The sequence below is a fragment of the Salvelinus fontinalis genome, chromosome 42, assembly GCF_029448725.1.
Source record: "Salvelinus fontinalis isolate EN_2023a chromosome 42, ASM2944872v1, whole genome shotgun sequence".
In the NCBI taxonomy this organism is placed as follows: Eukaryota; Metazoa; Chordata; class Actinopteri; order Salmoniformes; family Salmonidae; genus Salvelinus; species Salvelinus fontinalis.
The window spans coordinates 6,349,286-6,377,175 of record NC_074706.1 but is presented as its reverse complement, the minus strand read 5'-3'; the positions used below and the strand labels follow the sequence as shown (position 1 = coordinate 6,377,175).

Sequence of the window (27,890 nt, the reverse complement as noted above, 5' to 3'; positions counted from 1 at the left end):
GAGTAATGCTCTTCTAAGATGTACAGTACTCAACTGTACACCAATGTGGGTTAATGAGATGTAGCCAGGCTGATTTGACTGCGAGGTTAAACGACTTTAATTAAATAAGTGAATTCATCCATTTTGAAGACCTAAGGCAAGCACAGGTTGTTCGTTCATCTGCGTTTTGAGGACACACACAATCGCATGAGGCAAGTGAATGTTGTTGAATTAGTGTTGTTAAACAGGGTAATAGGTAGGCCTCCATTTGGAAAAACTTCTTGGGTAAGAGAATGTTGTGTTCATCTCTGGTTATGTTGTTCTACACCCTAATGCTTCTCACCCGGGGTTTTACCAGAATGTCTTGACAACAGACCAAGATTCTAGAACTCATTGTAAGTCTTCTGTTGGCAGTCTTTCAATTTTACAGACTACAGCTGACCTGGACAGGAGTCCACCACTTCTGTACTGTGTTGAGAGACACACACACTCACACTCACAGGTTTCTGGGAACCTCTGAGCTGTTCCTAGAAAGTGCTCCTTGTTATCCACCTGATATTGTGGTCACGATGTCAGCCTGTTGGTTTACGGAACGCAAAGCTTGGCAGCATGCGTTACAGGCCTGTTGAGAAGGGAAGAGAACTTTTCTCTATTTTGGAACGTACAACCTTTCACGCAGTGCACTTTGTCCTAGTGCTTCTCTCTGGCCAACTGCGACCATAACAAGGAAATGTGGAAGCCTGCATCTCCTCTTCGATTCCACTGGCTCTCTGTAAGTGGGTCACTCTGAATGTGTGTGTGTACGTACTTGTTGTTGCCATTCTGAATCAAAGGGACTTTGATTTGATACATGCTGCGCTCTGCTTTGAATCAGATTCTGAAATTACCCAACGACTCAACACAGCATGCTTCCCTCCTGCTGAGGAGACATGCTTCAGCTTCGTTCAATGACAGATTTTTTTTATGCGAGAACAAATCAATAGGGATTCAATAGAACCAGTATACAGGGACTCTCAATAGACTTTCGTGATGTATTTCGTGATGCCTGTGGCTGTCTATAAGACCACATGTTGTCATTGAAGAACGAGGGCCGACTCGTCCGATGGTCCTGCAACCATTGTACCTCTTTACCTATTGTTCAGTGTTTTTCCGACAGCACTCTTTTTGTGCTCACTTTAACAGCCCGATTAGAGTCAGAGCAAACTGACGGTGAACAGCAGTCACCCCCGCCAACACTCTGTTTTGTAATATAAATATTAACGTCTGGCCTGGCGAGCAGCTGACGTCAACGGAAGGCTGTGTAGATGAACTTGTTCTGTTCTCAGATCTTGGCACTGTCTGGGAATCTTTTCTCTTCATGTCCAACAATACATATTTGACCCCGATATATTCAATGTTTTCTTTGGATGGATTGCAATATTTTGTTTTGTAGACGGTGGTCCTGGTATGTTGCACTCTGAACTTTGGAGCAATGTATTTTATTTCTATAAAAAGAAAATGGAAATGGTTCTAGTTGTCGCCGGTTTGACTACAAACGGTTATCTGAAAAAAGGAAAGGAATGCTGGGAAAGGTCAAGCTTATGGAAACCTGTGAAATAAGATGGATTTGCTCATTCTCTTACTATCAGCAGCTCAAGTTTATTTGGCCTCTGGGCTCAACATAGAGATGAGATGAACAGACTTTCTGTTCCACTGCTGGGTGGTATGATGATGGTCTTGTTCTCGCACTCTCTCTCTTGGTCGCTCTCATGCTCTCTCTTTCTCTCTCGTGCTCCCATCTCTCTCGTGCTTCCTCGGGTGCTCCTGCTCCCGTGCTTCCTCGGGTGCTCCTGCTCCCGTGCTCCCACGGGTTCTCCCGCTCCCGTGCTCCCACGGGTTCTCCCGCTCCCGTGCTCCCACGGGTGCTCCCGCTCCCGTGCTCCCACGGGTGCTCCCGCTCCCGTGCTCCCACGGGTGCTCCCGCTCCCGTGCTCCCACGGGTGCTCCCGCTCCCGCGCTCCCTCGGGTGCTCGCGCTCCCTCGGGTGCTCCCTCTCCCGCGCTCCCTCAGGGGCTCCCGCTCTCGCGCTCCCTCGGGGGCTCTCGCGCTCCCTCGGGGGCTCTCGCGCTCCCTCGGGGGCTCTCGCGCTCCCTCGGGGGCTCTCGCGCTCCCTCGGGGGCTCGCGCTCCCTCGGGGGCTCTCGCGCTCCCTCGGGGGCTCTCGCGCTCCCGCTTTCGTGCTCCGTCTGTCTGTCTCTCTCTCTGTCTCTCTCTCTGTCTCTCTCTCTGTCTCTCTCTCTGTCTCTCTCTCTGTCTCTCTCTCTGTCTGTCTGTCTGTCTGTCTGTCTGTCTGTCTCTCTGTCGGTCTCTCTCTCGGTCTCTCTCTCGGTCTCTCTCTCGGTCTCGGTCTCTCTCTCGGTCTCTCTCTCTCTCTCGGTCTCTCTCTCTCTCGGTCTCTCGGTCTCTCTCTCTCGGTCTCTCTCTCTCGGTCTCTCTCTCTCTCTCTCGGTCTCTCTCTCTCTCTCTCGGTCTCTCTCTCTCTCTCTCGGTCTCTCTCTCTCTCTCTCTCGGTCTCTCTCTCTCTCTCTCTCGGTCTCTCTCTCTCTCTCTCTCGGTCTCTCTCTCTCTCTCTCTCGGTCTCTCTCTCTCTCGGTCTCTCTCTCTCTCTCTCTCGGTCTCTCTCTCTTTCTCTCTCGTGCTCCCATCTCTCCCGTGCTCCCACGGGTACTCCCGCTCCCGTGCTCTCTCTCTCTCTCGGTCTCTCTCTCTCTCGGTCTCTCTCTCTCTCGGTCTCTCTCTCTCTCGGTCTCTCTCTCTCTCGGTCTCTCTCTCTCTCGGTCTCTCTCTCTCTCGGTCTCTCTCTCTCTCGGTCTCTCTCTCTCTCGGGGTCTCTCTCTCTCGGTCTCTCTGTAGTGCTCTCTATCTCTTGTGCTGTCTCTTTCTCTCTCGTGCTCCCATCTCTCTCGTGCTTCCTCGGGTGCTCCTGCTCCCGTGCTTCCTCGGGTGCTCCTGCTCCCGTGCTTCCTCGGGTGCTCCCGCTCCCGTGCTCCCACGGGTGCTCCCGCTCCCGTGCTCCCACGGGTGCTCCCGCTCCCGCTCCCGTGCTCCCACGGGTACTCCCGCTCCCGTGCTCTCTCTCTCTCGGTCTCTCTCTCTCTCTCGGTCTCTCTCTCTCTCTCTCGGGGTCTCTCTCTCTCTCGGTCTCTCTCTCTCTCGGTCTCTCTCTCTCTCGGGGTCTCTCTCTCTCGGTCTCTCTGTAGTGCTCTCTATCTCTTGTGCTGTCTCTTTCTCTCTCGTGCTCCCATCTCTCTCGTGCTTCCTCGGGTGCTCCTGCTCCCGTGCTTCCTCGGGTGCTCCTGCTCCCGTGCTTCCTCGGGTGCTCCCGCTCCCGTGCTCCCACGGGTTCTCCCGCTCCCGTGCTCCCACGGGTACTCCCGCTCCCGTGCTCTCTCTCTCTCGGTCTCTCTCTCTCTCTCGGTCTCTCTCTCTCTCTCTCTCTCTCGGTCTCTCTCTCGGGGTCTCTCTCTCTCGGTCTCTCTCTCTCTCGGTCTCTCTCTCTCTCGGTCTCTCTCTCTCTCGGTCTCTCTCTCTCTCGGGGTCTCTCTCTCTTGGTCTCTCTGTAGTGCTCTCTATCTCTTGTGCTGTCTCTGTCTCGGTGTGTCTGGAACCTCTCACCAGAATCTGTAAACATCTCCCAGCTGCTGTGCTGCCAAGTTACATAATGGAGCTACAAACTAACCTGGACTTCCCTCTCTCTCCTCTCATATAATTCCATAGGCTCCTGAGAGTCGTAAACAAACTGCTATCTTGATGTAAAAAGATCTGATTGGTCAATAGACCAATTAGTAGAAAAAAATATCAGAATTGGGTTGCCTGTCCAAACGCAGCCACAGTGATCTGCTGTCTCAAACATGCATGCACACTCACTCCTGCCTCACGGTGATCCACTGTTAAGCAGCTGAATAGTCTGCCTCTGCTATTCTCAATGTCTTTCCCAGGACTCATGTCCGGCTCTGTCTGGTGTTAACACCCAGTTAGCCAACAGCAAGCCCTGGCCTGTTCCCTTGGCACTGTCCATGTTCCTAGTGCTGTTGTGATGGCCTGGAAGTTGGAAGCCGATAACTGTGCCTCGTACAACTGGTCTGCCTTGCCAAAAGATCCAAAGTGGCTACTCGAGTTACACGTTGACTTTTGCTCGACTTGAGCTCCGACTGCTTCCCATATCAAACTGCACCTTTTTTTGTCTGTCTCACCAACCCCCCCCCCCCCCCCCCCCCCTCCCCCTGTCAGGCCAAAGAAGAGCTCTCCAAATTGGTCCATGAAGAAACTAACTTCACCAGAGAACCAAATCGGAGTAGCCCGACCCAGCTCGCGTTCCTGTCGTCTCTTTCAGCTGGGAGGAAAGTTGAACACTTTACCATAAGGACTGGGTTCGGGTCACCAGTGGGGTTAGAGAGGGGGTGCATCAAAGTGGCTGTCCAACAGCAACTGTCGGCCTGCTTCCGACGGGTAACAGCAAGGCCCTCGTCTCCGCACGCTACGGGAAGAGAGCTCTTCTCCGAGAGTTGCCTTGTTGAGCCTGTCGTCAATGTTTCCGTAGCATAAGGGTTTTTATGCCCAACAACCGTCCGCCAGTACTGGTTTCAGGATGTTTTGCCTGGTTGATTATGGCAACCGAATACAGTATGAAAAGGGAACATATACGAGTGACATGACGTGCACATCCCAGACTTACCAAACCCAGTTGCTGGGTCACCATATACTGCAGATAAGACAAGGGAAGACCAGCACACTCTATAGCCTAATGCTGCTCTCCTTTGCTTTCCTGCTGCACAATGTTACCTAGCCTGTAGGGCCTAGGCCCTAAGTGTGCAGCTGCCCCTTGTGAATGAATGGCTGATTACTAAATGTTAATGAGCCACTATCAGCGGGTAAATCAATCTGCCTCACAGGTGCAGTGGTGACGCACTGTTGCATGTTGCCACCGGTGTATTCAGCCGGTCTGTTCCTGTCTGGGTTTTTGACTTCAATTCTACCTGTTGTTGTTTTATTCTGTAGCTTTCTCATGTGAGGAATTCCCCACACCTTCTGTGTCAGAAAGATCAGGAAACACCCTGGGTGTCTTGATGGGGAATAGGGTGCCATTTCTGACGCACCCCTGTTACTTCGTATAGCTACTGTAGAACTGATTGTGGTGATTTTATTAGGGTGTAGTCGGGTCATGGTATGTAGTCGAACTGTAAGGCCTCACCTTAACATGGGAATGTTAACCTATACGTCATAGATCCTGGATTGCCCGTTTCCTGCTACATAGAACTCTGTGTTTCTTTGCATAGCTCTCTGTCTGTATCTCTATGTAAGTCCCCCAGTGTGTGACTTATTTGCGTCTTTGTGCATTTGTTTCCTTTGTGTTATCGCCCTGTGTGCGCCTATGTTGTGACTAACTGGGCCCGTCTGTGGGAGAGTGGAGGTGTGCTGTATCTGTTATGGGGGTCTGGGTGTCAGGGGGGATAAACTGTGAGATACCAGGATGAGACCAAAACACATGGAACTGAGAGACCCCTAGAGCCCTGAGGGAGATCATTATGTCCCTCCCCCCAGACAGTCCTGTGGCATGTTGACTCTTTGATGACCTCTGAGATTGCTTAACACATGATGCACTGACATCCCCTTCTCTCTACTCAGCCTCCACTGACAGCCCTAACAGAGAGGGGCCAGGCCGGGAGAGGAGAGCAACCCCCAGTGTGGCCTGACCGAGAGAATCGTGAGTAACCGCTTCACTTCCTCTCCCTGGGGATTGGGGAGGGAGGGTGGGGGTGGTGGATTTTTCCATGATCACCAGCTGCATACCTTTATGCACAGTACAGATGTTAAGTGTGTATGTGTACTGTGTGGGGCTGACAAGGAGTATCTTAACTGCTTCACTTACGCTCCCATGGGAATGGGGGGGGCTGTAGAGGCGTGTGTGTGTTTCTTTTGGGTTGAGGCTGCAGGAAACAAGACAGATATTTAATAGCTAGCTAATTAGAATCCTTTCTTTCTCCTTCATTGACTTCTCGGTGGAGGCTTAATGCTCAATTAAGCTTTCCCCCATTTTAGGCTGTGATTTATCCCTCCCTCCTTCTGTCTTTTCAGTATCTTAGTATTCATGACCGTTTTTCCACTGTGTGGCCATTTTACCACGACTTCATTCGGCTTTGAACTGTGAGCCCACTCGACAGCGCCTCATGATTTACCTCCAGTACAGAGATCTCCTGATACGTTATTACAGCCTCTTTATGTTACTGAGGACTGCTTCTGTTATGCTTCGTCTCTAGTTGAGAGAATAAAATCAACACTAACCTATACCTTTGTTCTCATAACTTCCATATAGGGATATCAAACAATATTTAACCTAATATGACGAGTCACTCCAACATTTGACTACTTTTCACATTGCGACATATCCCCAGGAACAGTTAACCTATACACTATACTGAAAGCTAACACCAAAAGGCTAGCCTAGCCTGTAACATCAAAATGAGCCTACCCAGTTTGAACATTAGTTGTGAGAGTTGGGTCCTGCTCTTAGACCTGCTCTGACAATGAATTTAGAGTGATACTTCAAGATTTTGGCAATGCTTATCCAGGGTCTGATGAATTCATGGATACCGTTTTTATGTCTTTGCGAGCAGCTTGTAGGAAGTTGCTAACTAGCGTCAGTGCAATGACTGGAAGTCTATGGGTGTCTGCTAGCTAGCAGTCTTAGACTTAAGTATTAACTACACTTCCAGTCATTGTGCTAATGCTAGTTAGCAATTACGCTACTTAGCAACTTCCTTCAAACCGCTCGCAGAGACATAAATGTTATCTACGAGTTCATCCGACTCTGAGAAAGTAGATAAAGGGGCTCATAGCCAAAATCCCGAAGGATCCCTTTGACTACCAGAGTAAGCAGTTCATTGTATAACAGCATCCTCTGGCAGGCTCCCCCTGAACCATTTGGAGAGACGTTTATTGTACCATATCTCTCCTCAGGAAGCGTTAGCCGTGTGTCGCTCCTCCGGAATGAAAGGGAAGGTAACAATGTCGAAAGAGGGAGAGAAATTATACGGAGGGAGCAGGAGGGAGGGAGCAGAAGGGAGGGAGGGAGAGAGCAGGAGGGTTAGAGAGGGGATGAACAGGGGAGTGGAGTGAGATCCACCCTCCCAGCCCTTCTCATTGTTCTCAGTGATACAGGCAGGAAGCCTCACATTCACACTTCTGCGTCAGGGGATTTTTTTTTTTACAACTACCAATGAAGAAACAGGAGGTTTATAAACTTTGAAGCGTCGCTGTCGGTGTTGCTCAGGCTCATCTGTGGGCAAGTAGGGAGGGAACCTCGAGGGGATGAGTTGATCACTAATGAGGAGTAATGTGTGTGTCTGTCACACTGTTGGGGCAAAGGCGCATAGAAGCAATGCCTTTCCTGTGCACATGCATGCACAATTGTTTTGGTAAAAACTTTAATTCGAAGTAGGCGTTCACCTTCTTTGTTTCCTGATGTGTATTCCCCAGTTTGAAGGTGGATTCTCATATCGGCCTCTCCCCAGCCACTTAGGATTAATGAAATAGCAAATATGTGAATTCATGCAGAATGGGTTCACCTCTTAGTATGCGTGTATCTGTCCACTGTATGTGTGTGTGCTGTGGGGAACACTTCCTCCTTACAGACGAAAGTGCAGCCAGCCTAGACCCTGAATAATTCATTGCTGGCATGCTTTTGTGAATTAAAGGTAAAGCGATTGGATAGCAAACAATGAGCCTCATACTCTCTCTGCTAACTGTTGAATATTTAAAGGGATGGTCCTGACTGCTAACCCCAGCCAGTCAGTCACCTCTTTAGGCTATATTGCCTTCTAAAACTATGCTTTCTGACGGTTTTCTAATGTGACACCATACCTGGGGGTGTTAATAATGGGTAGGTTTGGATTGGAATCCTGGGGGAGCACAGACTTCATTTTTCCAATGCAGTTTCCTCTGGATGCTAGATGGCTGTTATCTCAACCCAAGCTGAGGTTGATATGTCTGGGCTCACTGGTGAGAAACTGAGTCAAAGCAGGTGAGGTGAGTTAGAGGTGCGCACTTTTTTAAAGAACATTTGCAATAGTACTATGCTATGTTAGGGTGCAAGTTGGGTTGTTTGAATAACATGCTGACTACACTGGCTACGTGTAGTTGATTTTGGCCGTCCACACCAGAGGCGATCATGACACGCAGGTTAAAATATCAAAACCAACACATTTGTGGCCTGCTGGAGGTCATTTTGCAGGGCTCTGGCAGTGCTCCTCCTGCTCAAAGGCGGAGGTAGCGGTCCTGCTGCTGGGTTGTTGCTCTCCTACGGCCTCCTCCACGTCTCCTGATGTACTGGCCTGTCTCCTGGTAGCGCCTCCATGCTCTGGACACTACGCTGACAGACACAGCAAACCTTGCAACAGCTCGCATTGATGTGCCATCCTGGATGAGCTGCACTACCTGAGCCACTTGTGTGGGTTGTAGACTCCGTCTCATGCTACTACTAGTGTAAGAGCACCGCCAGCATTCAAAAGTGACCAAAACATCAGCCAGGAAGCATAGGAACTGAGAAGTGGTCTGTGGTCACCACCTGCAGAACCACTCCTTTATTGGGGGTGTCTTGCTAATTGCCTATAATTTCCACCTTTTGTCTATTCCATTTGCACAACAGCATGTGAAATTTATTGTCAATCAGTGTTGCTTCCTAAGTGGACAGTTTGATTTCACAGAAGTGTGATTGACTTGGAGTTACATGGTGTTGTTTAAGTGTTCCCTTTATTTTTTTGAGCAGTGTATATTAATTTGGTGGCAGGTTGAAAAGCATGACATGTTCATGGACATTTAGCTAAGCTAGCTGTTGCTGGCTAGTTTGTCCTGGGAGATGAACGTTGGGTTGTTATTTTCTGACATGCATATGGTCATTGTTTTTAGTGTTACGTTTGTAGAATTTTTGAGCCCGAGTCGTCATACAAAATGGTGTGTTTTTCTACTCCAACAAAAGTTTTTTTTGTTTTTGTTGTATTTCAAACATCCACGTGGCCGGTGAGGTTTGCGTGTAAGGCTTTTCATCTTGCCATCAATATTAGGACAGTTTGGGCTACAATGAATGGATGTCACGTCAGCTATCAGTCATCACTTGCTTATTTCAATGATCAAAATACAGTCTGTGTGTGTGTGCCCAGTTAAGAACTTCTGTAGTGTTTGTCGCTCTCACACTGTGTGTTTGGTGGCACCGCCTACTCCCTCTGGTTCTCACACAGCCCGTCTGTGTTTTTATTAAGAGAAACCTTTTGCTGCAGAGTCCCGGCAGCAGGGCTGTTGGTGCCTCTCTCTCTCTCCTGAAGGAAGTAACTTAATTACAGTCTGTAGACGGTAAGCACCAGCTTGGTTACCTCCCCATGTTTGATATAATAATTAGATAATATCCACGGGAACTGCTGTGCCCGTGACAACAGGCGCTGTCGCTTTCATCTCCTCAAGGTACAGGGAGGTACTGTACTTCATTCCTCTGAAAAAAGAAAAAAAAGATCAGATTGTTTTCTTTTTAAAGGATGAGCTAGGTGTCTTCATTCACCCGAAGAGACAGGACGTAGTTGGAATTTCAGCCTGTGTCGTTTACTTAGAGGTGTGAAGCAGTGGTGTAGGGGAAATGTGAGATAATTTCCTGGAAGAGGTGAGCATTTCTTCACAAGTACAGCCGGAGCACAGGGAGAAGACAAGTAGACCGTGGTTTTGTCATATCCTGATGTGAAAGCGAGGCACTTTCCACAACAGCAGAGCAGCAGAAGAGAAGAGGTCTGGGATTCAACCAGTCATCCTTTGTGTCACTCCTTAATCAGTCCCCCAGCGCCCACAACCCACACACATCCCATGTAAATAATTTAAAGGCCCTTTCCTTTCGCCAGCCCAGCAGCCAGGGGAAGAAAATGGCCAGCGAACAATTGATGACACAGGACAGCAGAGGACAGTAGAAATGGCTGCTGATATACTAAGGCTGCATCTGAAATTGCACCATATTCTCGATGTAGTGCAACACATTTGACCAGGGCCCGTAGGGCCATTTCAGTTGCACTCTACGGCTTTAAGCAATTGCTAACAGGGTCGGATAGTAAAACTAGCTGCAGATGCACTCTCTGTTAGTGGCGAGGCTTTAAACAACTTGGAATGGCCGCGTCACGCTGTCAGCTTACATTTGGGCGTAATGAAAGGGCTGCTCGGTGGGTATTGAATCCGCTGCGCTTTTTTTTTTAACGTTGGAAAAGTTTATCGTGACTGGATCCATGCAGTGGGAAGAAATGTCGACTGGACTGTAAGAAATACTATAAAATGTTGAGAGAACCGTCTCCTCTCTTGATGATGTATTGGCCCACCAGACTATAAATGCCTTACAGTTTCCCGTAGGCCCACATCTTAGGTTATACTGGGATCCTGACTACAATACCACGTGAGGGTAATGTGTTTAAATGGCACTGGAGTAAAACCTGCTGGCCATTTTGTTTCTGCTTTTAGACGTTGCTTCTCTATTGTGGGGAACAGGGGTGGAATGACTCAAACACACACTCAGTTTGCTGCGGCGGGTTCTTTGCTGTTACTGTGAGAGCTGGGTAGTAGGGTGGAGCTGTTTTGTAGGTGGCGCTGTGTGTACGTTCCCTCGTCAGAGAAAAAAGGTCACAGTCACACGATTCAACCCAGTCATTCATGCTCCGGACGAAAACAGGAAACCACCCTGCACTGTTCTGTTCCTGGGGCGGCAGGAAGCTGTGGCTGCACAGGCATCGTTCACTCTTGGAGGGTCCACCCTGTCCACCCAGAACATTGTTGTTGTTCAGCATGTCATGCAGGCAGTCAGTGGACTTGGCCCAAATGTGACATTCCTCTCTGTTGAAAATAGAAGAGGATAGCCACTTGTAGGCCTGTGGGTTACTCGGCCTAGGCAATTTGGTTTATTGTTGCTGAGGACGTCATACAGTCAGTGGGCCTAAATCGGACACTTTTCTGTTGAGAATAGAGGAAGTAGTACCTGTGTTTCTCATGCTGTTTTGGAGGGGAAGGCATTGTACCGTCTTTCCCCACTAGAGGACAGTCTAGTCAGAGGAAATGGACACTGCAAGCCTGGTCAGATGGAGTGGAGAGAATCATCCTTCACTGGCTCCTATTGGGTCTCTCTGTACAATGTCATTGGAGCGGTTACTGTTCGCCAGAGAGATTCCCTGAAAACACGCCACTTCGATACGGCTACAACCTTTTAGTTGCAGGTTAGGCGAACGTACACAGCAGGTTAGGAGAATATGGTTAATGTTAGGGGGAAAAATTAATTTCCCCCCCAAGATTTTAGGGAGTCCCGTTAGCTAGATTGTAGTAAGATTTGCCTACCGGTATTCGTGTTTTTTGAAGCTTGTACTTGTTGACATTTAGGCTCGTCTTAAAAGGGGACTCCAGTCACATATCGCATAGTTTGATACATAATCATGCCTAATTATTCCCCAGGACTCCTCTGCCTGGCCAGTCGTCGTTGTCCCGCCCCAGGAACAGAACGTTGTCCTTTCTCCCAGTGTGTGAGCGATTTGTGAGGTAGGCCTACAGCAGGATCAATGAGGGCAAAATGATCCTGAAACATACATACTTTGATCCCCATGAATTAGTTGGGAAGAGATGAATGATCAAGGAAAAAGGCAGAGATTTTAACGAAGGACCCAGACCCTGCTTGATATAGAACGACGATGGTAATTAGATAATTGAATAATCCACTAACAAGTCACTACTTTGTAAATGGAAAGGTTGGAATCAATGCTTATTCCCCAGATCCGCTGTCCGCAAACCACTCCTAGAAAGTGGGAAAACGCTGGATCACATCAGGCCCAGTGACACACGTGGATAATGATTTTGCGGCCAGGGGTTTGTGGAGTTTTTAAATGCACTCTCACTATTCTCAATTTTAAAGTCCCTAGGCCAATCTGGGAATTCCCATGGCTCAATGCAGTGCACCCCTAGCCTGGTGTCCTAACTGAACTTGCTATGTATTTTGTTTCACTTCCCTTCAGTTCCGATGCCAGGCTAAGCTCACCCCACCCCAGCCCTATGCTTGGCTGTCTGGTCGGTGGCTAGGCCTGCGTCCTACATCAAGACAGACTGTAGATTTACTGTCCGTCTTTACAACCGCATCACAATTAATACCTGGGAGTGGATCGTGTCTTTACAGATGGTTTCCTCCATCAGAAACAAACACAAGACTGTTCACATGTCCTTGACAAATGCCTGCTTTCTGCCTGGGCTCCTTAATTGACTTAGCAGAGTAAGACTCAGTGGCAAAGAAAGTCGCTGTAGGCTGAATGTTGGCAGTGAATACATTTTCCCATAGCATGATATTGGCAGTGCCAACATGTAGTCGGGACTACAGTTGTAAATTAGCTCTTAGCTAAACCTGGTGCAACTTCTCAGTGCTCTGAGACTATATGTTGCACATTGTCCCTGTCTAAATAAATGTAATAAATCAACTCAAACGGGAAATAGGTTCTAACCATGCTCCTTGTGTTTTCGCATTTGAAAGCTTATGCTTAGTTTTCCGACATTATAATGACAGTTTAACTTAATGATTTGATGAAATTGGTCATGATTCAAGTATCGTGTGTTTATTTTTTACCTCAGTGCTATAGAAGGAAACACACAGGCTTCTCAATATCCTGGTTTCAGATTTAGCCCTAGGTCTCCTCCTGTTAGTTGTTACAAAGGTGTCCTTCCTAATAAACTCTGTTTCTGTACAATGTGTGAAGGTGTAGTCCTGACATACTACAGCGCTGCCGTCATGAGCGATGCCAGCCAGCCCCGCCCCCCGCAGACACACCTGTTCCCACAGCTGTGTACTAGTCACCCACAATCCCTCTCTCTCTCCAGGGACTGAACAAGTCTGATCACACAGGAGGATGATAGCCAGCAACACACAGCCTCCGGCTACTGCACCGTGATCCAAGGACTCTACGGGCTCCCTAGGTACTACTGCACAGGGGAATTGCACTCACACAAGTGTCCAAAAGCATTTAGACGTATTCAGTGAATGATTTCTGTTATGATGAAAAAAGAGAGACTCCTTAAAAAGCAGCATATGTACTCCCTGGAGCAGGCCTCTCCAACCCTGTTCCTGGAGAGCTACCCACCCGTATGTTTTCGCTCCAACCCCAGTTGTAACTGACCTTATTCAGCTTATCAACCAGCTAATTATTAGAATCAGGTGCTCTAGATTAAGGTTGGAGTGAACCTACAGGACTGTAGCTCTCCAGGAACAGGGTTGGAGTGAACCTACAGGACAGTAGCTCTCCGGGAACAGGGTTGGAGTGAACCTACAGGACAGTAGCTCTCTAGGAACAGGGTTGGAGTGAACCTACAGGACTGTAGCTCTCTGGGAACAGGGTTGGAGTGAACCTACAGGACAGTAGCTCTCCAGGAACAGGGTTGGAGTGAAAACCTACAGGACTGTAGCTCTCCAGGAACAGGGTTGGAGTGAACCTACAGGACTGTAGCTCTCCAGGAACAGGGTTGGAGTGAACCTACAGGACTGTAGCTCTCCGGGAACAGGGTTGGAGTGAACCTACAGGACAGTAGCTCTCCGGGAACAGGGTTGGAGTGAACCTACAGGACAGTAGCTCTCCGGGAACAGGGTTGGAGTGAACCTACAGGACAGTAGCTCTCCGGGAACAGGGTTGGAGTGAACCTACAGGACTGTAGCTCTCCAGGAACAGGGTTGGAGTGAACCTACAGGACTGTAGCTCTCCGGGAACAGGGTTGGAGTGAACCTACAGGACTGTAGCTCTCCGGGAACAGGGTTGGAGTGAACCTACAGGACTGTAGCTCTCCGGGAACAGGGTTGGAGTGAACCTACAGGACTAGCTCTCCGGGAACAGGGTTGGAGTGAACCTACAGGACTGTAGCTCTCCGGGAACAGGGTTGGAGTGAACCTACAGGACTGTAGCTCTCTAGGAACAGGGTTGGAGTGAACCTACAGGACTGTAGCTCTCTAGGAACAGGGTTGGAGTGAACCTACAGGACTGTAGCTCTCCGGGAACAGGGTTGGAGTGTGAACCTACAGGACTGTAGCTCTCCAGGAACAGGATTGGAGTGTGAACCTACAGGACTGTAGCTCTCCGGGAACAGGGTTGGAGTGTGAACCTACAGGACAGTAGCTCTCCGGGAACAGGGTTGGAGTGTGAACCTACAGGACTGTAGCTCTCCGGGAACAGGGTTGGAGTGTGAACCTACAGGACAGTAGCTCTCCAGGAACAGGGTTGGAGTGTGAACCTACAGGACAGTAGCTCTCCAGGAACAGGGTTGGAGTGTGAACCTACAGGACAGTAGCTCTCCAGGAACAGGGTTGGAGTGTGAACCTACAGGACTCTAGCTCTCCAGGAACAGGGTTGGAGAGCCCTGCCCTAGATCTTACCCTATGGGTGAATTATACCCACTCAAGTGTCTGAAATTCATTTATTCAATGAAAAGTTCCGATAACAAAGTTCTGATAGATAGCTAGGCTTTGGAAAAGGTATTTCCGTTTGGTAGCGTTAACATTGCAGGTAAAATGAATTTCATATGAAGCCGGAAGGTCAGACACCTGGCTGAGGTGATTATTTTAATGGGTTTATTCCTGTCTGAGTTATGTCTGTCTGAATAACGTTATGTAGTGTCTACTCTGCATCTGAGTTAAATATATTATACACACACATCAGTAGACTCACAGGTGCTGGGAGGAGATATAGCCTCGTCTGTAACAAGACTATAGCCACCATACGAGTAGGGCTGAACTCTAGGAATATAGCTTAGTCCCAAAACGACATGTTTCCAATCTAAAGTTGGAGTCTTTGTGTGTGTGAGTATCTGCTCTGTGGTTGTTGCGGGGGAGTGGGTTGGTTGCTTGCTGTGTTGCCGGTTTGGCCTGAGTAGTAAACTACAGCTAATGAACCCATGCTGCTCCAGGCTCCATATGGAGGAGTGACTGCCTCTCATTCTGTACTTGGCAGCACCAACCTCCCTCGCTCCACCCTCCACTCTGGCAGGATTAGACTGTGCCAGGCTGCCAGGCCTTTCAGACCAGACTTAAATCTTGACCAGGCAGTATTGTGTCATGGGTAACCTCTGACACAGTTCCATCTCCCTGAGACTCCTCCTAGCTGTTTTGGAAGGTTGAGAGAGTTTCAGAGGACTGGAAAAGACACACAGCTTGTGGTAGAAAGGTAGAAGTAGCCTAACAGTGTCACCTTGTGGTGTATTGGTTGTCCTTTGTCTCCACAGTGGGAGGAGCGGTGATGCTTCCTCTGGAGTGTCGGCTAACATGGTTTGTGTGAGGTAATTGAATCGGAGGTGCATTAAAGTAGCACAGCCTCACTGTAAGTGGTGTGCTGAGATGCCCGCGTCTCGTTGAGCTTGGCTCAGCAGTTCTGTACTCCCAAGACTCACGTCTTGCGTTTCAAAACTGACTAGTAAGCTCGGAGACCGACTGAGGTGACAATGGGTACTCAAGCTAGGGCAAGTGATGGAGATGACCAGTGCCATCTTGTCAGTGACATTCTTGCTTTGTTTTCTGTGGTGTCCATGTGAGTCCGTGGAAATGAAGCCAGCCCGTCAACAGCTGATCTTGCCCTGTGCTAAAGTCTGGAATTTCACAAGGAGACTTTAATGTGGTGTGTAGAGGATTACTGGCTTTCATCATGAGCCCGGTTTTCTGCTTCTCTTATTTTACACCTCTTTTCAGTTCCGTTCATTTTTGTTTCCAACCTACCTGTTGCTTATTGCGTTTAGTCCTGACACTTTAATCTCCCCTCAAAAATTAATTTTCATGATTGAAGAAACACCCAATGCAATGAATGGGGAAACCTCATCACCTGAACATAGGCCTTGCAACTCCAGGTCCAGCCCACTCTGTACACCATCTGCAGAAGGGGAAGGCTTTTGTAGCCTGGTCTGGCTCCACACAATGGAGCTGTAATTGTATGGTGTTGGCTGTTGGAGGCTAGCCGTGCATTCCTGATTGCCGGAGACTGATAGCTCTGTCAACCCTTGCTCCTCGCCACACACAATGGATGTTGTGGAAACTAGCCTCCGGTCAAAACAATGGTTGGATTTTCTGAAGCTGCCGCCTGCCACCTTTTACACCGTGTGTGTGTTTCTGTATTTCTTGAAATGCACGCTCTCAAAAGACGTGGTGACCTTTTTTAGGCTAATTCGGGAGAACAGTTGCAGTCAGAGATGTGGCCTTTTTTTAATGACTGCGTGGCTGCCTCTTCCGCCTCGCAAGTGTTTATCTTTAGGCTAAATGATCCTAGACTGCACTAAAAGGCTTGCCTCCTCATCCTGGCTGCAGAAATATAAACTTGATCCTTTTAAAGTACAGTCTAATGCACTTTCCTTCACTCACTCCAACTATAAGCAAAGCAAATCCAGTTATTTTCCTTTTCTTCCCCCTTTTCCTTTCCTCTGAAAATGTCCACCGGTACTGTGGTGCAGCGAGTCGCTCCGCTCCAGGGATCAATATCGAAGCCGGGAGCTGACACAGTGAAAAGCAATATTTATAAATAATGAACTGGACGTTTTTTCACCCGCTCTCTCGTTCTCTATAGAGAGGAAAATAACAAAATGCTCAAATAGGGGATTATTGAACCCAGAAAAATAACGGTGTGCTGAGGTGTGCACAGTCCTGTCTTTTCCGCACGGTAGCCTGCATCAGCCTTGCAGAACTAACCAAGGGAGAGAGAGAGAGGGCCTGTATCGTTGTTGCCAAGTTTAGAAGTTTCCTAAGTGGCTTTTTGTTCCCTCTGTAAATTGTGATTGTCAGTCACTCTGCTGAGGGACTTTTTAATGTTTGCTTTGCATGAGAGACCCATGGTGTTTGGCTGTTCAGTCAGGCTAAGCGCTTTCATCATTCAATGAGAAATTGTGACTGGAGAGTTCAAACTAAAGCTGTTTGTCAGTGTTTTTGTGATGCTCACATGTCATGTTTGTTTGAACAGCTGGTTTTGATCTTACTGTTTTTCTTATGCTACATCTTGATCTTTTAGATTTGATCAGCCTCTTTTCATTTCAAGATGTCACTGGGCACACTGTTCCAGGCAGTAGGCTTGTTAATTTGCACTGTTTGTTCCAGTGAGGTGGCAATCTCACCCTCTCGCTCTTAATTTCAGGGCTTTTATTGACATGGGAAACATATGTTAACGTTGCCAAAGCAAGTGAAGTAGATAATCAACAAACAATAAAAATGAACAGTAAACATTACACTCACAGAAGTTCCAAAAGAATAAAGACATTTCAAATGTCATATGTCTATATATCCTCTCACCCCCCCCCCCCCCCCCCCCCCCACCGTCTCTCTCAATTCTATTCAATGGGCTTAATTGACATGGGAAACATGTTTACATTACCAAAGCAAGTGAAATATCTCTCTCTCACCCTATTCAACGATCAGTCATGACTTCAAGCAGCCTCCGTCCTTTTCACAGTCCTCACCTGGAGAGAGGCTAACTGCTGTTGATTTCTAGCTAAAGTCCCCTGTCATCGCCCCACTGAACACAGCCGACCATCTGAATACTGAACAGCCAGGCCCGGCCTGCGGCGGAGAGGGACTGTTGTGGTCTGTGGATCCACATCTCTTACTTGGCTTGTGCTGTGTGTGGAGCGATAACAGTTCTGATAAGGTTGAGGCGTACTGCTCAGCACAGTAACCTAGCCTACCTATCTTTTGGGATATTATACTGGGATATTCACCACCCCATCCTATTTCATTCGACACCATTTAAATGTTATCACTCTGTTTTGTATGGTACTGAAATACTCCGTTTTCTCCTTTACTGGTTTGGCCTAGTCTTCTGTCTGCATATTGGTGGTGGTGATTGTACTCTTAAAGGTGATTATCTTTTTATCTGCTTATTCCTGGGCTATTTATGTCGAGCTGGCAGGGTGCCTTGAGCACAAGCCCTATTCTCCTTCCCTCATTCTGCCTCAACTCATCTCCACCGTCACCATGGCCTCTCTCTCTCTCTCTCCCCCACCAAACGATCATTCTCCTCTCAAGGCCTCATGGCTTCATCAACTCTGATTACTATTCAGTGATGAGGTGAATGATTTGCCTGTCGTCGTCTCCTACTCTGTGGGGGCGCTCGGTGCAGGCTCATCTCCAGGGCTAATCGGGTTAAACGCCTGATAAGGTGAGTGAGCAGTGTTGTTGAGGGCAGGAGGAGGGAGGAGTGTAGAAGAAGGGAGATGCTGTTGGAAATTTATACCGGTCTAAGATATGTATTTAATTTTTTATTTTTTCTCATTCCCTCCCTCCCGCCACAGCACTGCTCGCTCACCTTATCTTGGGCGTTTAACCTGACTATCCCTGGAGATAGAGGCTGTACCGAGCGCCCCCACAGAGTAGGAGATGACGTCGGGCAGGCAAGTCCCTTCTATCTAGGCTTCTTTCTCTCTCTCTCCATTTATTTTATCTGTGCATTTTCTCACGGCGCTCGAGCTTTAAGCACTGGTGATGTGGTTCCCCCCCGTATACACTTCCAAATGGCTTGCCTGACCTTCACCACCGCAGAGAGAGCATCTTACACTGAACAAAAAGAAAAATGTAACAATGTCAAAGATTTTACAGTTCATATAAGGAAATCGGGCAATTTAAATACATTCATTAGGCCCTAATTTATGGATTTCACCTGACTGTGAATACAGATATGTATCTGTTGGTCACAGATACCTTTAAAAAGGTAGAGGCGTGGATCAGAAAAGTTGATCAGGCTGTTGATTGTGGCCTGTGGAATGTTGTCCCACTCCTCTTCAATGGCTGTGCGAAGTTGCTGGTTATTATCCTGAACTGGAACACACTGTCGTACACGTTGATCCAGAGCATCCCAAACATGCTCAATGGGTGACATGTCTGGTGACTATGCAGACCATGGAAGAACTGGGACATTTTCAGCTTCCAGGAATTGTGTACAGATTCTTGTGACATGAGGCCGTGCATTTATCATGCTGAAACATGAGAGATGATGACGGCGGATGAATGACATGACAATGGGCCTCAGGATCTCGTCACATTCCAATTGCCATTGATAAAATGCAATTGTTTTCGTTGTCCGTAGCTTATACCTCTCATACCATAACCTCACCGCCACCACGGGGAACTCGGTTCACATTAGCAAACCTGATGTCTGATAGTTTGTGCAGAAATTCTTTGGTTGTGCAAACCCACAGATCCCGCTGGAAGTCCTGGGCTGGCGTGGTTAGACATGGTCTGCAGTTGTGAGGCTGGTTGGACATACTGCCAAATTCTCTAAATGACGTTTGAGGCGGCTTATGGTAGAGAAATTAACATTCAACTCTCTGGCAACAGCTCTGGTGGACATTCCTGCAGTCAGCATGCCAATTCCACGCACCCTCAGAACTTGAGACATCTGTGGCATTGTGATGTGTGACAAAACTGCACATTTTAGTGGCCTTTTACTGTCCCCAGCACAAGGTTCACCTGTGTAATTGTCATACTGTTTAATCAGCTTCTGTCAATTGGATGGATTGTCTTGGCAAAATAAATTTGTGCCCAACATTGAAGAAATAAGCTTCTTTTAGGATCTTTTATTTCAGCTCATGAAACATGGGACCAACACATTACATCTTGCGTTTTATATTTTTGCTCAGTATGTGTTGTGCAGAATATGGAGGTGAATTTTACATTGATCGGCTGTCTCTCTCTTACTTTCGTCTGATTACTTTTCTGTAACCCAGGAGTGGCATATAATTACGGTAATAACGCTGTCTGGTGCTCTGCCGTTCCGCTACTCAGCTACTTAGATGCTCCCTTCTAACCCCCTCCTTTGTATCCAGCTGTCAAACCTTGTGGAGGGAAGGAGCAGAGCAACGGTTTGGATTTCTCCTAACTCCAGTCTGCTCTATCCACGCAGCACTGGGTTGATTGACGGGCTCCCGGGAGCACCCATGTCATAAAAGGGCAACATACTTTGATTGGCGACTCGGTGGATCGGCTCTGAGTGGCTTATTGCCAGAGCTGCTGGAGGGGGGAGTAGGCAGGTACAGAGGTGGCAGTCAGCGGCGTTGACAGGGACAACATCCACATCACTTAAGCAGCCTCATCTGAGGGGGGAGCGAGAGAGTAGAAGACGGCAGTAGAAGCAGAGGCAGTATCCCCAGCAGCATCCTGCTCCTGAGTGAGCTGGGCAGAGGGAGGAGCCTCGGAGAAGAGGCGTGTGTCTGGATGCTGCGAGGAGAGAAGAAGAAGAGAGTGGAAGGAGAGAGTCACAACGGGAATAGACTGGAGCATCCGTATTGTAGCAGCAGACTTGAGTCTCCCCGGTGTGTAGCGAGGTGAGCAGCCTCCGGCCTTCCCACCAGGCATGACTGCGGAGCCTGCATCCCATCAGATATTTAACTGACTGAAGAAGTGACATTGCACCTGCAGCCTGTGGATTTACACACACGAAAACCCGGCAGCGTCGGGTGTCTCTGGAGGACTCTGTTGAGCGACTCGGGACACGGCAGTTATTTGATCTGGGAACTAAACGAATGCTGTGAGGAGCAACTGAAAGGAACTAAAGAAGGACCCACCCGACAGGACAGCATCAGTCTTTAGCTCTCCCTCCCTCATCCCTCGTTCTTCCCTTGTCTTCTTCTCCTCTGGACCAGAGAGGCCTCTAATGAGCAAGTCAATGTGTGGCTGTGGCTGCAGCTTCATCTCCTCTCTGATGAAGAGGCTGGGCCGCACAGCCTGTTGCTCAGACCTCCTCTCCTGCAGCCATACCTCCGAGCAGCTGCAGCGCCTGGCCACCGGCTGCCCACCGCCCCCCAAGGTAACGTTGCCTAACGAGATGCCTGCCCATATTGTCACCCACATCCATGGCATAGACAGGGCGCTTCAATGGATTTGACTGGGTCGCTCCTTCTTACTGTTGTTTACGACTTATCTGTGTAAAGATGCAGAGTGCATACTAGAATGGAGTGAGGAAGTACTAGTCAATCACAATCTGTGCTTGGACTTTGTATAGGCTAGTAAGCTACTAGCATTCCGTCCTAGTACTATAGAAAATACTAAGCTATTACTACTAGTAATACAGGATGGACTGAGGATCATATTGATTATGTATGTTTGGGTCAGACTGACCTTGCTTTTGGTTATCCAAGATTATTTCTCCCATTATCGGGCTGCATGCGGAGCTATTGGAAGTGCACTGCAGTAATTGATTTTGTAATGGAACCAGGTGATTTAATGGCTGTCTAGCTTTGTTGCGTTGCCAACCGTAGGGCTTGCTTTGAAACAGGCCGGTTTTCTAAATGGATGCCTTTTTAGACATCCTGGTGGTTTTAATACTGAGTGATTGTTGCTCCGCCTCAATTGGAGAAAAAGCTTTTTGAGTAATGGAGTAAAACTCCAAGACGGTAGAAGACGAAAGGTGAGTAGAAGGGAGAGGAGGGTACCCCTGAAGAAGTTGTTAGGGCTCTGACCCTTATCACTAGCCTCCACCCTGTTCTCATCTCTCCCTTACCCTCCGGATTTCGGCTCCTCTTTTCATAGTTCCCCACTTGTTACCGGCATTGTTTTTGATCGTTTAGCGGTATTGACTGAGTGGCTTCTTCCCATTCTGACGGGGAGCGGCCTGGGCTGGGTTTGGCAGTTGGCCATTTTCACTTTGTACAAGATTGATCCTGTTTTCCTTTGGAAAGACTTCTGTCCTGATGGAAGGTGAGAAAGTACCGCGAAGGAAAATAAAGGATGTCTGGTTGGTTTTCATCTGTTGCCCGCATGCCAACTATTGAATGAGGGAGAGTTCTCTTCTAAAACAACTCTGCGTTGTTAAACAAACGGTATGCGAGTTAACATTAAAACGTCTCTTTACTATTTATCCGTTTGTTATCGAGTTGAGTGTTTCATTGTCAAATTCGAGGAGAAATAATTTCCCTCTTTCCCGTCCTTCCTTTTTTACTGGCCTGAACGGTTTCAGTTCCCTCCTTTTGAGGCAACAAGCGGCACCAGCTTTAAATAGAGAGATCGATTAATAGCCTCTGCATTGAAATGTAGACCCAGGAGGTCCCACTGAGCACTAAGCTCTGTATTTAAAGGATTACTGCTTCTAAAGAAGGCCTGTATATAACAGCCCATGGCCGCTGGGCAGAAATTCATAATTATAAATATTAACATCCCTTTATTACCACTGATTAGGCGCTTGGCATGTTGCATAATACAATTAATCCCTCAGCATGGAACATGTTTTGTTCAGCCCAAGTCTGGCATTTATCTGTCTGACACTGTTCATTCCATTGCTGTTTCACCGGGTTAGTCACCAATGCAATGGAACATCGGGAGGTTATGCTTTCATCAATGTACATTTGTATTATTTAGCTAATAAGATGGCAGCTCCTCCAGCTATCTGTTGCTGGTGGTCTTTTTATGGACCGAGTTCATAGTGAATAGCTAGCTGCATGTTGTTCCACTCCTCTCCTTTTGCTCTGCTCAGATCCCATCCGTTTGATGTATTGTCGCCGTTTCAAAGGGGATGTGCACGCCAACGAAGAGCGAATTAGAGAGCACATGTCTCACTGGTCACGACACCGTAACCCTCATCACCCGTTGATAGATGGACTCTCTGAGCAACTCTGCTTCTGTCTTTTCATACTTCACTTTAGGTATTAGCATAAGTCTGTAGAGAAAGTCCCTGCAGCCACAGCGGGGTATTTCAATGCCTCCTTTTCCCCGTTGTCCGAACTCAGGATCAGTATGTCGGCTGTGGTGTTGCCTCGAGCCTGCCGTCTTTTGAGCACAGCAAGTAAGAATATAACTTCTTGTTTTGCTAAATCATTTATTTGACCCATACAGGCTGATTGTGGCGGGATCAAACTCCCTCCAACTACTTGCTTGACGTGCTCCGCAGGAGAGAATTACTGGTGGTTTTTATGAATGTTTCACAGAGACTCTCGGCTTGTCTTAACTTAACTTCAGAATAAACTGTCAAAGTCTGTAATGATTGACCGACCGTATGTCGGATGCTCCATGAAGAGCAGGTAGTGAGAATTGTAGGCAATATGTGGTTGTCTGTGGTTGAATAGATTGTGTCCCAAAAGTCCTGCGTTTGTCTTTTCATACGCCACTTAGCAAGAGAGAAAATGACTGGTGTTTTCAGCTTTGATAGCGTATCTGGGCTTGTTTTAGAGGCCCGGTGCAGTCAAAAATGTGAATCCCTGTTTCTTTATATATATTCCCACATTGTCATTTGAATAATACTTTGAAAATGATAATGCCTATTTAGTGTAAGAGCTGTTTGAAAAGACTACATGATATTTCAGCCTGTTTTGGCGGGATGATGTTTTCAGCAGTTAATAGACCAGTAAGTTCCAAACCTCTGCCAAAAACAGCTAGTTTCCCCCTCCCCACTCAGACCACTCCCAGACAGTCCTAGCTAAATTCTTGCTTGAGAAATAGATCTTTGCTAAGAAGCATTTATTTTTTGATTTTTTGACAATCACATTAAGTTACTTAATTGGTACCCAGAAATGATTTGATATTTCTATAAAAACGTCTGTTACTGATAATATTTCAAAACCATTGGTTTGAAAATTGTTTCTAACAATCTTCCATAAAGAGCAGGTCGTGATGAGTAGAGCTCATCCACGCGTGGTTAATGTCTGTGGCTGTTTAGATTGAGCCATTTACTCACTGACCCCCTTCACTGGGCTAATAATCCTTCAGCAGTTTGCCAGCCGGTTGGATAGAGAGCCTAATACCTATGTGCTAAACACAGTAGGGAGATTGCCGAGGGGAGAGGCCAAGCATGCCCACTGTTCGGATGTTAGCTGGCGGCCTGACCAACTGCCTGCTGTGCGAAATAGGGCCTTCACAAGTTAAAGTGCTTACCCGTTGGCCACCCCTTATGGCCCATGGAGAACTTGGCCCGGCCTGAAGCAGCCCAGCAATCCACCATAGGGGCATTCTGGCGGTCTGAAGTGCCCCCAGATGAGGGCACTGTGCCTGGGCTGAAGAAGCTGAAGTGGTGCCTGGGTGTGCCGCACACAGCTGTGTCTTTGTCTCTGGAGCACCAGACTTGGCACGGCAACGCCACAGAAGCCCAACAACCCCTGTTATCAGCAGCTACACTGGGTGCTGTCTTGGTCCCAGCTGCCACAGTTCTGTGCGCTAGGCTAACTAACAAGACCCAGCCTTAAACTATAAAGATTCAGACCCATTTATATTATTCCTGTGGATGGAGAAAAAGCTTTTGGTCGGTCGATAAAGAGGCCAATGGCTGGCTTTTTGTTTTGTTGTTGAGCGCAATCAAAGCATATTTTCGAAACGATACCAGCTCGTTACAGCCCCATTATTGCTTCTCGCTCATTGTCCATTAAACGGAGACTGTGAAAGTTCCCATGCAATTGTGGTCTGATAGGAAGAGCATAAAACCCTAAGCTTAATGATTAAGCTCTAATGGTCTTCTGTTTCTGCTTTCACTTGGTCATCTTGCAATATGCTCTGAAATGCACAACCTTTTGAGATAATGGCTTCTGTTTTAAACGCTCGGGTAACTTTTCCCAGTTCTTTGTGCCAGAGGTTTTTTATCATCCTATACGATCTCAGCCTTTTATAAACCCTTGCCGTACTAAATTCAACACCGCTTTCATTTAGCAGGATGCCAGCATGCCAATATTGTTTGTTACAGTAGCCATATTCTGAAGTCTAAAATCCCATAACTGTAGTGTTTACTTGAGCCATCTGTAGGCTTATTAGAAAGCAAGTCAAGCTTGTGTCTTTGTGTTTATCCAGCAATGTTGTGGATGAAGACAAACTGCAATGTGCCTATGGGATATTACGAATGACAAACATTTGTTTTGCCGCGGGGTATTCCACTTGTGTAAGATCTGTCTCTTAAATTGCATTAAAGCACATGGTAATGGAATTTGGGATGTTGCTGAGATTACTCCTCAGGAGTTTTCTGCTGACGGAGATAACTTAGTTCCCACCATAGAACTATAATTACTTCTACACTTTTTATATACACCTCCACCAATTACCGTGATTAAGAGTTAAGTGAAAAACGTGGAACTTTTTCTGTCAGCAACTGACGCATTCTTACCCTCTACCACCTACGGGCAGGTTGCCACAGTCTGAAGAGGAAGTCTGCCAGGCAGTTGTTTTGGTCCTAGTGACCTCATCCTACCTGTTTCCTGTATGAGGTGAGACTCTCTATACAGTACCGTTTTGGACTGTAGTTCACTCTTTGCCACAGGAAAACCAAGCTCACACCTGCATCACCCACTTCCTAGGGATACGTTCTGCTCTCACCCTCTGACCTCAACCGAGAGTAAAATCCCTCGCTATAGTGCTAGCAGGTGGAGGTGTCTCGCTGGTGGTCCACGCTTTGTAGAGGCTTATTTCAACTAGTCAAGCCTACTGATACACAGTTTATACTGGCTCACTGTGAATGGGAAGTATATCTTTTGGGGGGGGGGGGGGGGGTCACTAAATGAACCAGAAAGAATTACTTTCATCCCTCCCGTGATTCAATACGTCACTGTCTCTCGCGGGTATGCGCTCTTGTCCTGTGTGTTCCACTGTGATTGTTTTCGGCAACAGTAACAAAACATATTTCATGTGATGTTTAAGAACCTAATTACAGAACCTTGGCGATTCCCTTATAGGAGGTATACCGGGTTCAGCTATTCATAGCCTTCCTCTGTCGAGCTCACAGCTCTGAGATACAGGTCCCAGGGGGAGCCCTGCAATCTGAGGCTAATGCTTCAGTCTCCACCACAGCTCTTGAGACTTGGAGAGCCAGGCATCCACACACTGAGCCACTCAGCCAACCCAGTTTCTTTCCTGGAGGCCACAAAGAAAAGGAGTTTCAGGGAATGGACACAAAATGGCCGGCCATCTATCCACTCGTCACTTTGTCAATGCCAGCCGGCGCATGCAGCTCCACAACACAAAGCGCATTCATTTCCTTTTGTGTGTTGTAGCCTACGACTGTGTCTCTGCACTTTCTAAGGAGGTGAAGCGTGGCTGGAGAAATGTACCTGGATGGTGTCTCATTTTGTCAGTGGGCTAAAGCAAGGGGATCTCAGTGTGTCCCAAATCTTGTGAATGTTACAGAAAAACCCTACAAAGAATGATCTGAAATGAACTTTTGTCCCTTTTTTTTCTTTTTACTTCGTCCTTTAGTTTCATTATCATCCGTTCATCCAGTGGCTCATACACTAGAGGCGAGCTGGACAGATGATTGCTCTGAAACATTTCTTTTTAGGGGGAAGCAGCTTACCGGTAACCACGGGAACGGCTTGTTGTCTTCCAATCTGTCTGCGCTGTTCCTTTTGGAACGCATGTGATTTCATTGGTCGCGCACGCACACATTATTTTACAGGTCTTATCGCAGGTGCAGCGAAATGCGTGTTTCTCCAGCTCCAACAGTGCAGTAATACACAACAATACAAAACAATGCACACATCAACAAAAAGTTTATTTATACATATACATGTATATGATGGTGTGTATAGACATGATGGACAATATATGAATAGAAAAGGTGTGTACAGCAGTAATTATATAGGATGAGCCTTGACTAGTATATACATATGAAGTGGGGTAAACATTATTAAAGTGACCAGTGTTCATTGACTATGTACTTTGGGCAGCAGTGTCTAAGGTGCAGGGTAGAGTACCGGGTGGTGCCGGCTAGTAACAGTGACTGAGTTCAGGGCAGTGTACTGTGCGGTGTGTACGCCATTTGGCGAGAGTAGTTTAGAAACTCTGCAATCTCCCATGGCCCAGCTTCCTCAGAGACAAATGGCCTGCCAGAGAAGCATTGGCCACAGTAATAAGGGAGAGAAAGCAAGAGGAAAATGACACACACTGCACCCCTCTTATCTGTTCACGTGGAGGATCCCACTTGCTGTCTCCCACTTGCTGTCCCAACAGTCTGAGACCATGTTAACTGCAGAGAGTTCTGTCCCACCCGGTGCTGAATTTGAAAGTAGATATCAGTCATCCATTACGGAATGATTAGTGTTCAGGGAAACTGGATGAGACGTGCTATTCCGGCTGGTCTTTCTGGCCTTGCCCTCTTTTCAGTCTGGCAGACGAGTATCGCTCGACCAGAATATCAATGTGGCCATCTGAATCGAACATGGCTTTGGTGTGTCACGCTCGTCACATTTTGCCAGTGGACTGTTAAGAACTGGTTTGAGGTTTGATTTTATATTCTGTCATATGTATCAGGTACATGGTAACAATTACAAATGCTCACGTCCATGACTAATCGAAGGTCAAAATGCAAAAACACATCATTGCAAGGTGTCTGCAAGCTGTTATCACTTCCAATGGTGTGCACCTTTTTAGGAGCGTTGACAAGGAGCAAACTAAGAGACTGATGATATCGGCTGTTACATGCCCACAGTCCACTTCTCGGTAACACCGCTCTTAGCTGTGCTGCTAAGTTGCTCATCTCCTGCCTGATAAATAAACCATTAATGTGACAACCTATAAGAAATCCCGCTATGCCCTCAGATAAACCATCAAACAAGCAAAGCATCAATACAGGACTAAGATTGAATCCTACTATACCGGCTCTGACACTCGTCGGATTTGGCAGGGCTTGAAAACTATTACGGACTACAAAGGGAAGCCCAGACGCGAGCAGCCCAGCCTACCACTCGAGCTAAATGCCTTTTTTATGCTCGCTTCGAGGCAAGCAACACTGCAGCATGCACGAGAGCACCAGCTGTTCTAGATGACTCTGTAATAACGCTCTCTGTGGCCGATGTGCGCAAGACCTTTAACCTCTAACGCCTCCCTAACCCGAATGCGGGATCCCCCCCAACACAAAAGCTGACTAGCATAGCCTAGCCTAAAGTTACAGGGATATCATAAAATAAAATGTTCATGAA

General features: G+C 47.5%; 1 protein-coding gene across 2 annotated transcripts in view; it reads left to right on the top strand.

Annotated features, from left to right (window-relative positions):
* Window positions 1–27,890, top strand: part of LOC129841129 (F-box/WD repeat-containing protein 7) — a 202,558-nt gene that overhangs the window by 37,520 nt on the left and 137,148 nt on the right. For both annotated transcript variants that reach the window (XM_055909246.1, XM_055909245.1), the window contains exon 2: window positions 5,643–5,721. The gene's annotated coding sequence lies outside the window, so the exon portion shown is untranslated. The remainder of the gene's footprint in view (window positions 1–5,642; window positions 5,722–27,890) is intronic.